Consider the following 14,325-nt stretch of genomic DNA (forward strand, 5'->3'; position numbering starts at 1 on the left):
ATATTCCTACTGTAAAGACATATCTTATTGTAGTTATTTTCCTATTATGAAGTGGATTTTCATTTTTCACCAAATAAACTCTGTATAATTAAACTATATTTTTATTCTTATATATTTATGATCTACCAATTTGCCAGTAAATTTCTAATAAAGTAATTTATTTCTTGGTTGATGGAAGATTTAAATGGATCTGGGAAAGAAATGAATTCTTTATTACCTTATTAGAGGCCTTTCTCTAGAAATGGACATTTATCTAGCAATCAACAATGAATCTATTGAACTGTTGAGGGCTCTGATAAAGGTCCCATTAAGTAGGGCCTTCTTATCTGCTTTAGATCCTGAACAAGTTGAAAAATAAAAAGTGTAGATAAAGGACATAATATTATCTTTATTAAATCACTCCTTTAGGAATAGAGCAAGTAATGGGGTGACCTAACAAACAAAAATTATGCTTAGTGAGCTTCCAGCAGGGTCAAATTCCAACAAGCAACTTGTTATGCAGGTGCAACTATGCCTAAGCTGGTACAACTAAGGCAATGACTTAATTACACATAAAAGGAAGTCCAGAAATTGTTGAGGAGAACCATATTTTCTGTTATCAAACTACAAAAACCTTAAGTTCCATAAATACACTACAGAACCTGAATCAGGTTTATATCGTTTCTATTAAGCCTAGATACCCAACAATACTTCCCTTGCCTAAAATTAAAACTCATTGTTTACCTCCTTTTTTAATTTTATTGAGAAAAAAATATCAATGAGACAGTTTCAAAACTGATTAACAGGACAGTTTCAATAATTAATACATTGTACATTGTTATCTTCTTAGTGATTGTCCATAGTACAAGATGCAGACAGAATGTCCTGTCCAAACACTATTAGTACAAATCTTTCTTCTCATTGAACTAAGTGAAAGTAGCTGTATATCTATCTTAACTATTTTGCATATACATATACAAAATGATTCTTCCTTTGTATCGCCTTTTTTTTTGTTTAGTCCTGTCAGAAATGGGTATTCCATTGGTCTAAATACTATAAGTGCATGAATTCAGCAAAACAATCCAACACAGTCCAGCAGTCCACAATAGTAGTGGGTTATCCACAGAAGTTGTTGACTTGAACCTTTCACAGCTCAGCATATTAATATGGCTTTACTTTATATACCTCGTTTTTATACCTTTCTGCTGGATGATTAAGACCAAGATAAAGTAAGACCTATACAACAAGAAATGTAACTTTTGTATCTGATAAGGTCAGTCAAGTACCCTCAGGATTTATCCTGTAACTCTGTACTGCAGTTTGCAGATCCTTTGTCCGTGTCAGCCATGTGGATGAGTCATGGCCACTGCTTGACTAATTTTCTCTCTGTGAAAGCCTGAGAGAATGTTTTCTCTCCAGGTGACTCTCCTCATGCACACTCTGTGTCATCGATCATGTTGCTCTGTGGCCCCATAATCTCCTTGATCAGAAAATTTGGGACACAACTGAGTTATAATGAAGACTCAGGACATAGGAGAACCTATACTGTAACATCATTGTTTACCTCATCCTGAATATTTTATTAAAAATTTCAATTTCAATCTCTCTCAACTGTTTTTCCCTCTCAACTGCCGTTTTTTTTTTTTTTTTTTTTTTTTTTTTTTTTTTTTTTTGTCACACATCATCTGATAAGCTACATATTTTTATTTTTTTTTTTGCTCCTCGAATGCCTTCAGGGCACTTTTGGCTGGCTGGAGGGTTGTGGGGATCGAACTAAAACAACCTGAAGCTGACAGCTTTGTGGAAGCAGCCACTTAAAGAACTGAGCTAGGGCCAGGGCCCCCCATATTTTTATTATTTATTTAAAATATATCCATCTTTTAATAGTATAATAATTTTATTTATGTCAAAATTTCAAAATCTAAAAAGTATCTAGTATATAGCAGGTACTCAATAGATATCTGTTAAACAAGGAATACTTTGCAACCAACACATACTCCATAATTGCACCTTACAATCACGTTCTTTGAACACAGGCTCAAGGTCATTGTACTACGTTGTCTCTGACTTAGCTAATTGCATAAGCAAGACAAATGTTTCCTGGGAAATAATGTCCTAATGACACCAAAATGCATGCTGGTCAGTGACATCTTATTGTGGGTGTTATCACAAATCATTGTTCGTCTTGTTTTTTCTCTTCCTTTTTAGTAACATAATGATAACAAGTAGTTTTTCTTTTAAGAAATAGGTTTTTACCCTCCATACTAATTAGAAAAAAATTATGAAAAATCTAGCTACATGTCCATCAATCATTAATTTTAAAAAAACTTTATTCATGAAAGATTATAAGATACATTAATTGGACATACATCTGAATGTGTAAAGTATCAACAGATAACAAATTTTATTATAGTGTGTTTTAGGATTTCTTAATTAACAAGCTACCTTATATTCACTGACTATATCAAGACTACATAGACAAAAGTTCAAAGAAATATATAAATTAATGTAATTGAAATGAATTTTTATACATACTATTTTAAAAGCCTTGTAATTTTAACTGCCCTTTGCTACTTTTCAACAAGCTCATCTTTCCATAAGGAATAAAATTAAAAATGCATTAGTCAATCCATTAAATGCCATAGCTATCAACAAAGTACATTAGTGTTTCTTTCTGAGACTCCTAAGCAAACAATTATAATTTACTTTTTTAATTCATTGCTTACTCAGTTTAAAAAGTGAAATGATTAACTAAATGAACTTCAATTTAGATATGTTGACCTAAAAATTTGACAAAAATTCACTTTTCAATTCAAATTAGAAGTTGCTATACGCTCATCAGGTAAGTATTATATATCAAAGACATTACAAAGATGTAGAGCCAATAGGAGTTTAAATGCTACCCTTTAGTGATTCTCTTGCAAACATTTCAGCTTGAACCTATAGTGACATTTATGATAATTTACTTTATCCTGCTGACTTAAAACATTTAATTGGAAATGATGCAAACATAGTTTCAGAGGATAACATACCAGATCTTTCAGGACTTTCTTTAGTGAAAACAAAAGGGGAATTAATACAAAAAAATAATACCGTCTTCATAAAAAAGTTCTTAGTTTTTTTTGAAAGAATAGCATTAAAAATGAAACAAGAGTTTATGAGCTTTTTTGTGCTATCTATTCAGATCTTTTTGGTAAAATTGTTATAAGAAGATTATACTTTTTTGTGGTACTTGGGTTAAACCCAAGGCCTTTGTAATGAACTATAACCTCTAACCTTTTTAAGTTTATTTTTTATTTTGAAAGTGTTGTTGAGTTGCTAAATTTTTCAGTCCATAATGGAGCTTCAGCCACCTGCAAGGCATGTGCTACCATGCTCTGCTTTTAAATGTGAGTGCATCTTCACAAGAACCCTATGAGTTTTGGCAGGGAAAAGTGAAGTCACAATATAAATATAGAACTTTCCTATGGCTATGAAACAAGTGCAGTAGTGCCACTTTTATTGTTTTTGCCTTTCTATTGTAACATTAATAACTGATTTCACAAAACAAGAAGTGGGAAAACCCTAGACTAATAGGTAAAAAGCACTCTAAATTCAATTTTGTAATGCCTGTTATCTTTAGAAATTATAGTTATCCTCCCAAATGTTTGTTTTCTTACCCTATATTAGTGTAGTGGGCTGGATATATATATATATATATATATATATCTTTACCTACTTCTAAAAATTAAACTAATGTACTTTAATAAGAGTATGTGGATAAGGGCAGATGATAGCTCAGCAGACTAAAGCACCTGCTTGGCAGAGTGCAGCGGCTGGGGTTCGGCCCCACCCTCGGGGCACACTGAGACAGCCATTGAGACTCAGCCTGGTGGAGGGCTGGATGTAGTGGTGCCTATAATCCCAGTGTTTGGGAGGCTGTAAATAGGCAGATCACTATGGGTCTGATCTAGTAGTGAGACCCTGAACAAAAAAATCTGAGTATGTGCAGCTGTCCTCATCAGAAGTAATCCAGAATGATAAAAGTTTAGTTAATCCCAAACTACATGGAACTATGACTGACTTTAAAATTGGCATATTTAACTATTCAGGCTACAGATGATTAGATTAGGACTCTGAATACAGTAATAAAATTTGGCATCTAGTGACCTGTGCGGTATAGAGCATGTCTTCACATATGTGATTCTATATCCAAATTTTGAAATATGTTTGAAAAAAGCAAAGATAATATAGGTCCTAGATAAATCCATGATAAAAAGGGACACTTAGACGTGATTAAATTAGAATTTCTTTACACACTATATATACACTGCCATTTTTTTTTATTATCAAGAAGAATTATTTGTAGGTTTTTTAAAAGAATGGGTTTTTAGAACACTAAGGGATGACAATTGAAGACAGGATATATACAAAGATAATTAAAATATTATATATTATCTAAATTAAAAGACTAAAATTCAAACTACTAATCATAATCAATGTGTCTTGGTACAACCAGCCATAATTCTTCATGAAATTCACTCAACTTCTTACAAAGACTATGAGGCCTCTCCTCAGGTTCAATCATTTGATTTATAGTAATTAATGTTGTTTTTTTGTGTGTCAGCATGCAATATTACAGAAATAAAATCCAATCTTCAGGGATTTTTAGTTTTCTTTGAAATGTATCACAAGCATCTTTTAAAATGCAAGCTAGAAACAGGCTGTATCCTTAAAGAAAAAGGCTTTTATGAACAGCTAGTCAGCACTGCCATGAGTGGTTATAGAACTAACCGAAGGAAACTGGCAGTACTCAGCAAACTGCTTTTAGTGGAGCAAGTTCCTCCTTGGTAGCTTAGTTCATATTACACTATCAGCTGAACAGGTATTCCATTGCTTTGGATACAAGACTTTCATCTTTTTTTGGCATTTGTCTGTCAGAAAGAACCTGGTAGTCACTAGTAGAAGCTCTGTATGCTGTAGCAAGAGGTCTGATGGTAGAAATCCTCAGGACACTTCCAGGATGTGTTGTTGTGCCTAAAGTTTTGATTGATGGTGTTAAAGTTAGAGGTGAAGATGACAAAGCACCTCTGGTTTCCATAACACTTTTGTCTACACATGGATTTACACCAATCATGATGGATTCTCCAAATATTCTCTCATCTTTACTTAATGCTTTCCGGGCCTGAAGTTTAGATTGATAATGAATATGCATCCAATTTCCTGTGTTAGATATCACATGTTTTAAGATATTTCCATACTGTGCAAATTGCAGTAATATATAGGAAGCAGATGCTTGTGGAAACCCAAATACAGTATCCAAGTGTCATCGAGGTGATCTTCTGAGGTCAGAGAATCTCCTTGTGCATAGAAAGGATCCAACTGGGTAGGAGATAGTATTGTCTTTCTTGGCTGATCAATATTTGCTGAACTAAACATACTTTTCCCTGTTCCAGAAGTAGACACTGTAACTCCAACAAGGGGACTCTGCAGTACCGAAACATTTGTCTCTCTTCTTGAAGTTAAAGGAGTTGATCCAAGGCCTGGGCTGGAAATGTCATCATATATACTTCTAACTGGCGGAGCTCCACTTTTATCTTTATGAGCTGGTACAACTGGTTGTGGTGGTGACCCACCAGCAAGTAAAGGTGACCTCATTTCCATTACTCCTACTGAAGAGCCACTAATTGAGAAAGGTTATAGAGTCACTAGAGCAGGCAAATCCCCCATTAAGAATCAGGTAAAAACTGGGCATTCACTCCTGGCTTCGGAGATGTGGGTGAACCAAGCATTATTGGTTCAGATCCCAACATGGGCACCTGGGGGTCCACAGCAAAGGCTGCCATCACGTCGGCTGCAGCTACTCTTATCCCCAAACATTCCCAGTTTTCTATACAGCCATTTGCTCTTCTGGATCATTATTTTCTGCGGTTTGTTTATGTTGAGCCTATCTGTGTAATTAATTCTGTTTTTACTATGAAAATGCACCTCTGTATGACCATAGCATAATGTATGAGTAGACATCTGTGTTATTTCCAGGTTTTTTCTCTCAGAAACAATACTGACAAGAAAGGTTTTGTATGTACTCCTATTATCTCATATGTGCAAGAATTTTACAGTGAAATTTTGCAGGTTATTTTCCAAGTCATAGCAAGTTACACACTGACTGCTTGATTGAGGCAAAACTATTTTGTATTGTCAGATTTAAAACTTTTGTCTAGTATAATAGGTATAAATGTCTAGTATAATATGTTTTCTCAATGTGGTTATATATGCTTTAATAATTATAATATTTTTGTTTTTAAGGTTTACAGTTTATTTACATTTCTGCTTCTGTGACATGACTATTGATATCTTGTATCTGTTTTTCTATTGAATTGTCATTTTCTGATTCATATAGTTACTAAAATAATTCAGATCCTTTTTGATAGCATGCCTTGGACACTTAGTCATCCAACATGTCACCAATCTTTCCCTGTTCCTTTTGGTGGTTCCTTTAATTGATAGAGGTTTTTCAAAAATTGTTTATTCATTTTAATGAGAAAAAGATAAAATAGCAATGAAACAGTCTCAAAAAAGATTAGTAGGATAGTTACAAGAATTAATAAATTGCATATTATTGTCTTCATAGTAGTTATTCAGAGGACAAGATGTAGACAAGATATCTTATGTAAACACTATTAGTACGAACTTTCTCATTGAACTAAGAGATAAGAGCTGCATATCTATCCTAACTATCTTGTACATACATTTATATCGTTTTCACTGCAAGACGGTTCTTATACTCCTTTTTGTTTTGTTCTGTCAGAGATGAGTGTCCCATCGCTGTCAGCTAAGCTGTAGTAAAGGCTTGAATTCTGGTGTGGTAGAATGTTCTCATTATTTCTTTCATGCTATTTACTTCTGAGCCCCAAGGGATTCTTTCTGGGCAAAATGCTCTAAGATCTTGCCCAATATTTTTCAAATTTAAAATTGTAGTTTTGAATTTAAATTATTTCTTCAATTTATCTGGATTTAACTTTTACATATGTCCCAGTTAGGATCCTATTTAATTTTTTCCATATGAATAATCAATTTCTCCCATCATGGTTAATTAAATATTTCATCCTTTCCTCACTTTAGCAAGTAAAATTTGCATATATTTGATATAGTATTTATTTCTATAGATTCAATTTAATTTTATAAATGATCTATCCTGAAGCAACAACCTCAGTAACTTTTGAAATCTGAGAAGGAATTTCTCCAAATCATTTAATCTGTCTCTAGAATATTCTAATTTTCTTCCTTTTATTTCTTTAATACCAGGTTTAAAAAATTGTTCTAACATATACAAGAGATTAAAGATGTATATACATTTTATAGGGGCTGGGGAGATGGCTTAGTGGAATAAGCGCTTCCCTGGAAAGCTCAAGGGCCTGAGTTCAATCCCCAGTTCCACAAAAAAAAAAAAAAATATATATATATATATATATATATATGTGTGTGTGTGTGTGTGTGTATTTATATACATTTTATATCTATCTATCCATAGATAGACATATATACATGCATATGTAGGTCACTATATATACATATATGTTTATATATATATATATATATAAATTGATTTAAAATTATATAATATAATGAATATCCAAGAACTTGTAATTCAACCCCAAAATGAGAATGCTACTGAAACTTCTGTTTACCTATGTTTTCCTTTTCTATTTCATCTTCTTCCTTCCCCACACTAAAGGTAAACATTATAGTAAATTAGTTTGGCTATTTATTTATAAAAATGTTCTCTGGATATGAGTTGTTTTTACAACTTTTTCTACTTAAGCTTAGGCATCCAACATTCATCTGTTTTTTTGTGCTGCTATAACTAATTTTATCTTCAATGATTTTACCAACATATAAGGGATGATCAAAGCACAGAGTGAGTGTTTAAATTAAAAATATTTTATACCTCATAACACATTGCTACTAAACCTCTAAAATACTCACTCTGAATATAGTACCCCATCATTCTTGCCATTTTCTGAAGTCCATTTTGGGAAAGTCTTTAGAAGGGATATGCAGAAATACGGTGAAAGCTGTTGTTGAGTGCCATCCAAGCAAAAGACAAAATGTTATGGTGCATTCTTATTTGCCTGAATCTCTGGAGATGCAGTATGTGCCTCTTAGTTTTCCCCAAAGTCAACATGACCATTCCAGGTGAAGCTTTTGAGTCAATTCACAACATTAGGGCCACCACGCTAGCATGGCTGCAGAGTCACAAAAAAGGACTTCCAGAACTGCTTCAGAAAATGACAGAAACATGGCATGGATGTGTTTGAAATAAGACAGAGTATTTGGAGGGAGATTAGTGGCCATGTGTCTTTTGCTGTCATAAATATTTTTACAATTTAAACATTCACCATATATTTGTATTGCATCCTGTATACAAAGGTGCTAATTCTGTGTGGTCTGTTGTTAACTATTTTTATTCGATTGTCTTCATATAATTATTTAACCCCATAGATAAAATGTGATAATTTCTTAATTACCCTAGTTTTGTGATCCTTGATATCTTGAAAATCAACTCACCTAAACTTATATTTCTTTGTCCTATGTCTAGATAATAGTCCTTTCTTAAAAACTTATTTATTTTGATACACGGTCTTGCTACACAGTTTGGTCTCCTAGTGATCCTGCCATCTCAGCCTCCCCAGTGCTGGGATTACAGGCATGCACCACCACACCCACTTTCTGAGCCTGCACAGCATGCAGTACAGGGGATCAAACTTGGAAGCCTGCCAGGCAGACGCTTAGGTTGCAGAGCTAGCTCTCCAGCCAGTCTTAATACTTTTCTATATAAAATTTATTATTAACTTTCATACCCCATAAAAACATGTTCTGATAGGAATTTTGTTAAGTCTATAGGAGGAATTCAAATACAACATATAACTTTATTAGACCAAGTATTTATGCCTATAAATATGTTTTTCTCCATTTAATTGATTTATCATTAATGTTTCTCATTAAAGCTTTATGAACTGTTATAATTTAATAATTTTATAACTTCCTACATAAAATTATGAACATCTGTTTTATCTTCAACATCTGTTTATCAGTGAAAAGCAGTCCTTTATACTTCTACTTTGCTAACATTACTATTTAAAGTTATGAATGATATTGAATCTTTCATATCAACTAAGATTACCATAAGATTTTCTTCTATAAATAAAATAAACTCTAAGAAGTTGGGGATTTGGCTAATAAAAAAGAATAAACACAGAATTTGTTAAGGAGGAAAAAGCATGAATTTGTAGAAACTAAAGAACTTCAAATACTAACAATGTTCAAGTGTGGCAAAGATACCTGCCTCTTGTTTTTTTTTTTTTTTTTTTTTTTTTTAATGTATTTAGTACAGAGTCTACAGGGTCTCACTAAACAGATCGGACTTGTAATGATCCTTCCTGTTTTTCCACCTCCCAAGTGCTGGGTTTACAGGAGCACGCCACCACACCCAGTCTCATTTCCATCTCAGCACGCCTGGGAGGTGGAGCCAGCACAGCAGGCCAGGATCAAACCCCTCGCCCCCGCATCTGCCTAAGCAGGCACTTTACATATCTGCCTTTTGATTTTTATCTCTGACCTCTAACTGCCCATGTAATTCAACCACAGGCCATCTTACACTTCTTGATATTGTCTTTAATTGGAATTGCCAAAATTGTGGATTTTATTTTGTTTTGTAAATCTATATGCTTTTTGAGATTATGCAGCAGTATTTCTGAACTTATTTGAACAAACACCTTTTCTTAAAGATGACTTCACTTTATTTTTCTTAGCCCAGAACCATTCTTATGCTCCTGTTTAACAGGAAGGCTTTCGTTTTATCCCCTGATAATTTTTTCACAGATAATAAAGTATTTCAGTAGGTAGCAGCAGCCTAAAAATCAAAGATGCACTTTTCAGCCTTTCACTGGTATTTATTGGTTCTCACTGTTTAGCAATCTTGTTGCCCATGTGATTTAATGCCATTATAATGCCTTCACAAAAATAGAATACGAAGATACAAACAATAAAATGATGCCAAAAAAGTTATTGCACAAATGAACCTATGGTGTATTTGGAGTTCTATTCACATTGTTTAACTGTGTAATGCTCTAGTGTTTTATGTAATTTTTATTTTTATAGCTTGTTAGTTATTGATTGTACTTCATTAGTATCATAAAATTGGTACAGTTGACTATATGACTGAGAGCTCCAATACCTCAATTCCAATTTCTTTAACTGCCAAATATAATGATTTTCAGTATTAGCATGGTTTCTAAAACATCTGCCAAACAGTAAAAGGTATGAGAGTATGGTCTGAAAAAATATTGATTTTTTTCTTGTTTCTTTCTGTAAGCTAGCTATCCTGAAAGAATATGTGGGAAGAAATAAAAATTCTGTACATAAGTAATGTTGATGATTTTTTTGACATAATCTAATGGAAAAGCACTGAAAAGAATACTTCTAGTAATGAAGTTTTTTCAATAATTACCAATTTTTGCCTTGACAAATTTCATGATACTAATAACTGCAAAATCTTTCAAGCTTGATCCCTATCAGTATACGAGAAGTCAAGAAGACTCCACATTGAGGCGTCTCTGGGATCTAGTCTCTCTACTGGCACAGGCTGGCAGGTGTCCTGATCTCAAGGACATACATTCACCGACATTCATAACAAGCACGGTGACCCAAATACAACAACATGCTTGGATGTTTTATTTGATTTTCTCCATTTAGAGGTGTTTGTATTCATGGCATTTAACAATTGTATTTTTTCATGTTGAAAATGACTCCTCACCTCCTTCACAAGACCACATTTGTCTTCTCTTTTTTAAATATTGACTCTGGGAATATATTTATATATATATTGGATCCATTTTGGGGTCCATTTTTCTAACTGTTATATGCCCAAATACGCAGAAACTACAAAGTTCTCCATAAAGAATTAATTCCTGTTTTTCCATAAACTTCAATGAATTTTTCTATTATCAATGTGATAAAGAGCATAAATCAAAATACTCTGTGTGGCAGCACTTTAAACTCTATTCAGTATGCTTCAAAAGGAAAAATGGGACAATTTACAGTTCATCAATTATATCATATTAAATTAGCCTCCATCACTGGCTTGGCTTGACAGTCTTCATTTATTTTAATTTGTGACAAAAAGGACAGCCAAGTATAGGATAGTAACAATGACATAGTGTAAAGGAGGCTTTGCCATTCTAATTATAAGAAATGCCTTGCTTTTGTAGCATTAATATAGGATTACAATAACGACTTATTTACCACTGAATCATTCCAGATATAAATTCTCATGTAATATAAGCAACATTTTACAAGTGATATGACAAGGGGCATTAGTCTACTCATGACACTGAACCAAAAGACTAAAGTATTCCTAGTATATTTAAAAGGGAGCAGAACAAATGTAAATAATAACAAGACAGGTTATGCTAGTTTATTATGGAATTTTCAGCTTTGAATTTTAATGACAAAGGCATATAAAGGAGGAGTAGATGACTACACTGACAATTCCCAGAAACAAAGAAATAGAAGATTTTGTATAGTAAGACCTACCATTATACTTTCTGTGGTAGAAAAAAATTCTTCAAGGGGAAGATGGGTATGGTCCTAGAAATACTATGATGTGATAAACCTGCACAGAAACAGTATATGCATTTAATGACTGAACATCCTAGTGTATACCTGGTATTGTGCTAGATGCTGGAATTATAGAGGTAAATAAAACACAAATATTGCCTTTTAAGAAATATATGAATCACATGAAAACAAATAATTAGAATATAACGTGATAAAGGACAAAATAGAAGCATTTCCTAATATAGTGCTCCATATACCACACCAAAATAGAAGTTTAGCAACTAAGACTGAGGTACTGATGTGTGTGTGTGTGTGTGTGTGTGTGCGCATTGCGTACGTGTGTTTGTGTCTTTATGAGACAAGGTCTCGCTATGCAGTTCAGTAGCCTTGAGCTCATTTGTAGCCCTGACTGGTCATGAGCTAGCAAGGCTCCGCTTGCCTCAGCCTCCCGAGTGCCGGCAGTATAAGCAGGCACCACCACTGCTGGCCTTGATTATTTTTTATTAGAGAGCAAACTGATTGAAAATATTTAATAAATATAACTTTGCATGCTAATTTTTATATTATTAAAATTATATTCCTTGGGCTGGGGAGATAGCTTGGTGGTCTAAGTGCCTGCCTGGCAAGAGCAATGACCCAGGTTGGACCCCCAGTATTGCATGATGCACTTGCTGCGCCCAGAACCCCTGTAATTCCAGCACTGGGGTGGCTGAAATGAGAGGATCACTTGAATCTGAACTGTGTAGTGAGATCTTGTACCAAATAAACAAATAAATACTGATAAAAGATTTTTAAAGATTATATTCTTCATAAATCTAAGTGACAATACTTTATTTCTTATAGTAATAAAAATTCTAATGTATTAGGATTGAAACAATCTTTTCTCAAAATTTGTGATTTAAAATTTTCATTAATTGACCTACATGTATACACAGAATATATTAATTGATTAAATAACACCATAGTTGAGTTCTGACTTGGTTTTATACAATTATTTTTTGTCAGAAAAAGTCATACTCTTCTCTTACTTTATACTTGACAAATAATTGTCCATCTTTTCAATAAATCTAACATCATTACCCTAAATATCATTCTTCCCCTCTACAAGCTTTATTCTCCTTGGATATGTCTAGTCTTCATTTAATATAAGGTGATATCATGTGTCTGTGTGATTGAATAATATTTAGAATGAATTGAAAACTAAAATTCATTCAATCACTTAGAATTGCATTTCTACAAGCCTCCTCTATATTCCCAAAATAAAACAAGGAAAGATGATCTATTACTTCAACCATTCATGGGGAATGTCTTACTCCCATTTAGGAAAACATAAATGCAGTCTCTTTTGTGTAGCATTTTTTAATATATTTAATACAGGGTCTACAGGTTCTCACTACACAGATCGGACTCGTAGTGGTTCTCCTGTTTTCAGTCCCTCAAATGCTGGGATTAGAGGGGTGTGCCACCACATCCTGTCTCAGTCATCCTCTCAGTGTGCCCCGGGTATGGGCATGGCATGGCAGGCCACGGGGATGGAGTCCCAGTCCCTACACCTGCCTAAGCAGGCACTTTAGTTTGCTGAGCTATCTGGCCATCTCTGTGTAGCATTTTTGCGTTTCATTTTTAACTTTGCTAATTGTGTTGAAATCAAATCATATTCAAGTAACCTTCAGTACTCACCAAAATATCACTTATTTGACAATAATAATTTAAATAATGTCATAAATGATGTTCAGTGCATGTAAAATTAGAACAGTATCTATTTCTATGGAAATGCAATATATATATATATATATATATTTTTTTTTTTTCAAAACTCAAATTTGCATTGCTATTTATATTAGCACATTTCAACAGTGCTACCTGAATTTTACTTTAAGCAAGTTGTCTGTATTTACTTTTAAAGAACTAATCCTTAATAGCTCCACAATGTTCAATACCCAAATGCTATCTATAATTATATCTATTTAGTACACACTTCTAGATTATATATCTTATTTTTCTCAAATCATATACTTATGCACCTGTCAGTAATTTATTACTTTAAATATGTACGTATTTATGGACTCAAACAGTCATGAGATAAATGTGATTTTATACCCTGGTGCACAAGACAGAGCATTGACACTGCCAGAAATGAGTTAATGTTTACTTTTGTTTAGACACATTTAATTACTAAATTTTGAACACTGGTTTCATTAGCTCAAAGGTAGAATAGCTAACACTGCCCAAACAGAATTTTTATGTAGAGAAAATGAGCAAATACAACTTTCCAAACTTAAGTAATTCCAGAATTGCCTTTGTGAAGTTTGAAGTACATGATGTATTTGCTCATTTTTATGAAAGTTTAGCAAGGCATTTTACTTGGTATTTCAAAAGAATCAAAAGACAATTTACCAATAAGCATGTAGCTTAGAGTCATTAAATGGTAAGTATATTATTGTGACATGATGTTTTTAATTCTTCTGAGAAGACGTCCAGAAGGGAAATAGCTGGGTCAAATAGGACCTCTAATTCTGTTTTTTTTTAAAGGAATCTCAATGCTGACTTCCATAGTGGTTGCACCAATCTACATTCCCAGTAATAGCAGAGAAGGGTTCCTTTTTCTCCAGTCTCTGCCGCATTTGCTATTGCTTGCTTGCTTGTTTGCTTCCTTCCTTCCTTCCTCCCATCCTCCCGTCCTCTCCGCTCCCCCCTCCTCCTCTTCTCTTCCTCCTCCTCCTCCTCCTCCTCCTCCTCCTCCTCCTC

The 14,325-nt window shown here is 33.6% G+C and overlaps 1 protein-coding gene and 1 pseudogene across 1 annotated transcript in view; both read right to left on the reverse strand.

Annotated features, from left to right (window-relative positions):
- The window catches only part of LOC101574641 (attractin-like protein 1), a 699,390-nt gene that overhangs the window by 293,824 nt on the left and 391,241 nt on the right, over window positions 1–14,325 (reverse strand). The window lies entirely within an intron of this gene.
- On the reverse strand, window positions 4,832–5,804 carry LOC105741155 (annotated as a pseudogene).

Source organism: Octodon degus, unplaced genomic scaffold (genome assembly GCF_000260255.1).
Source record: "Octodon degus isolate 3935 unplaced genomic scaffold, OctDeg1.0 scaffold00311, whole genome shotgun sequence".
NCBI classification, from domain to species: domain Eukaryota; kingdom Metazoa; phylum Chordata; class Mammalia; order Rodentia; family Octodontidae; genus Octodon; species Octodon degus.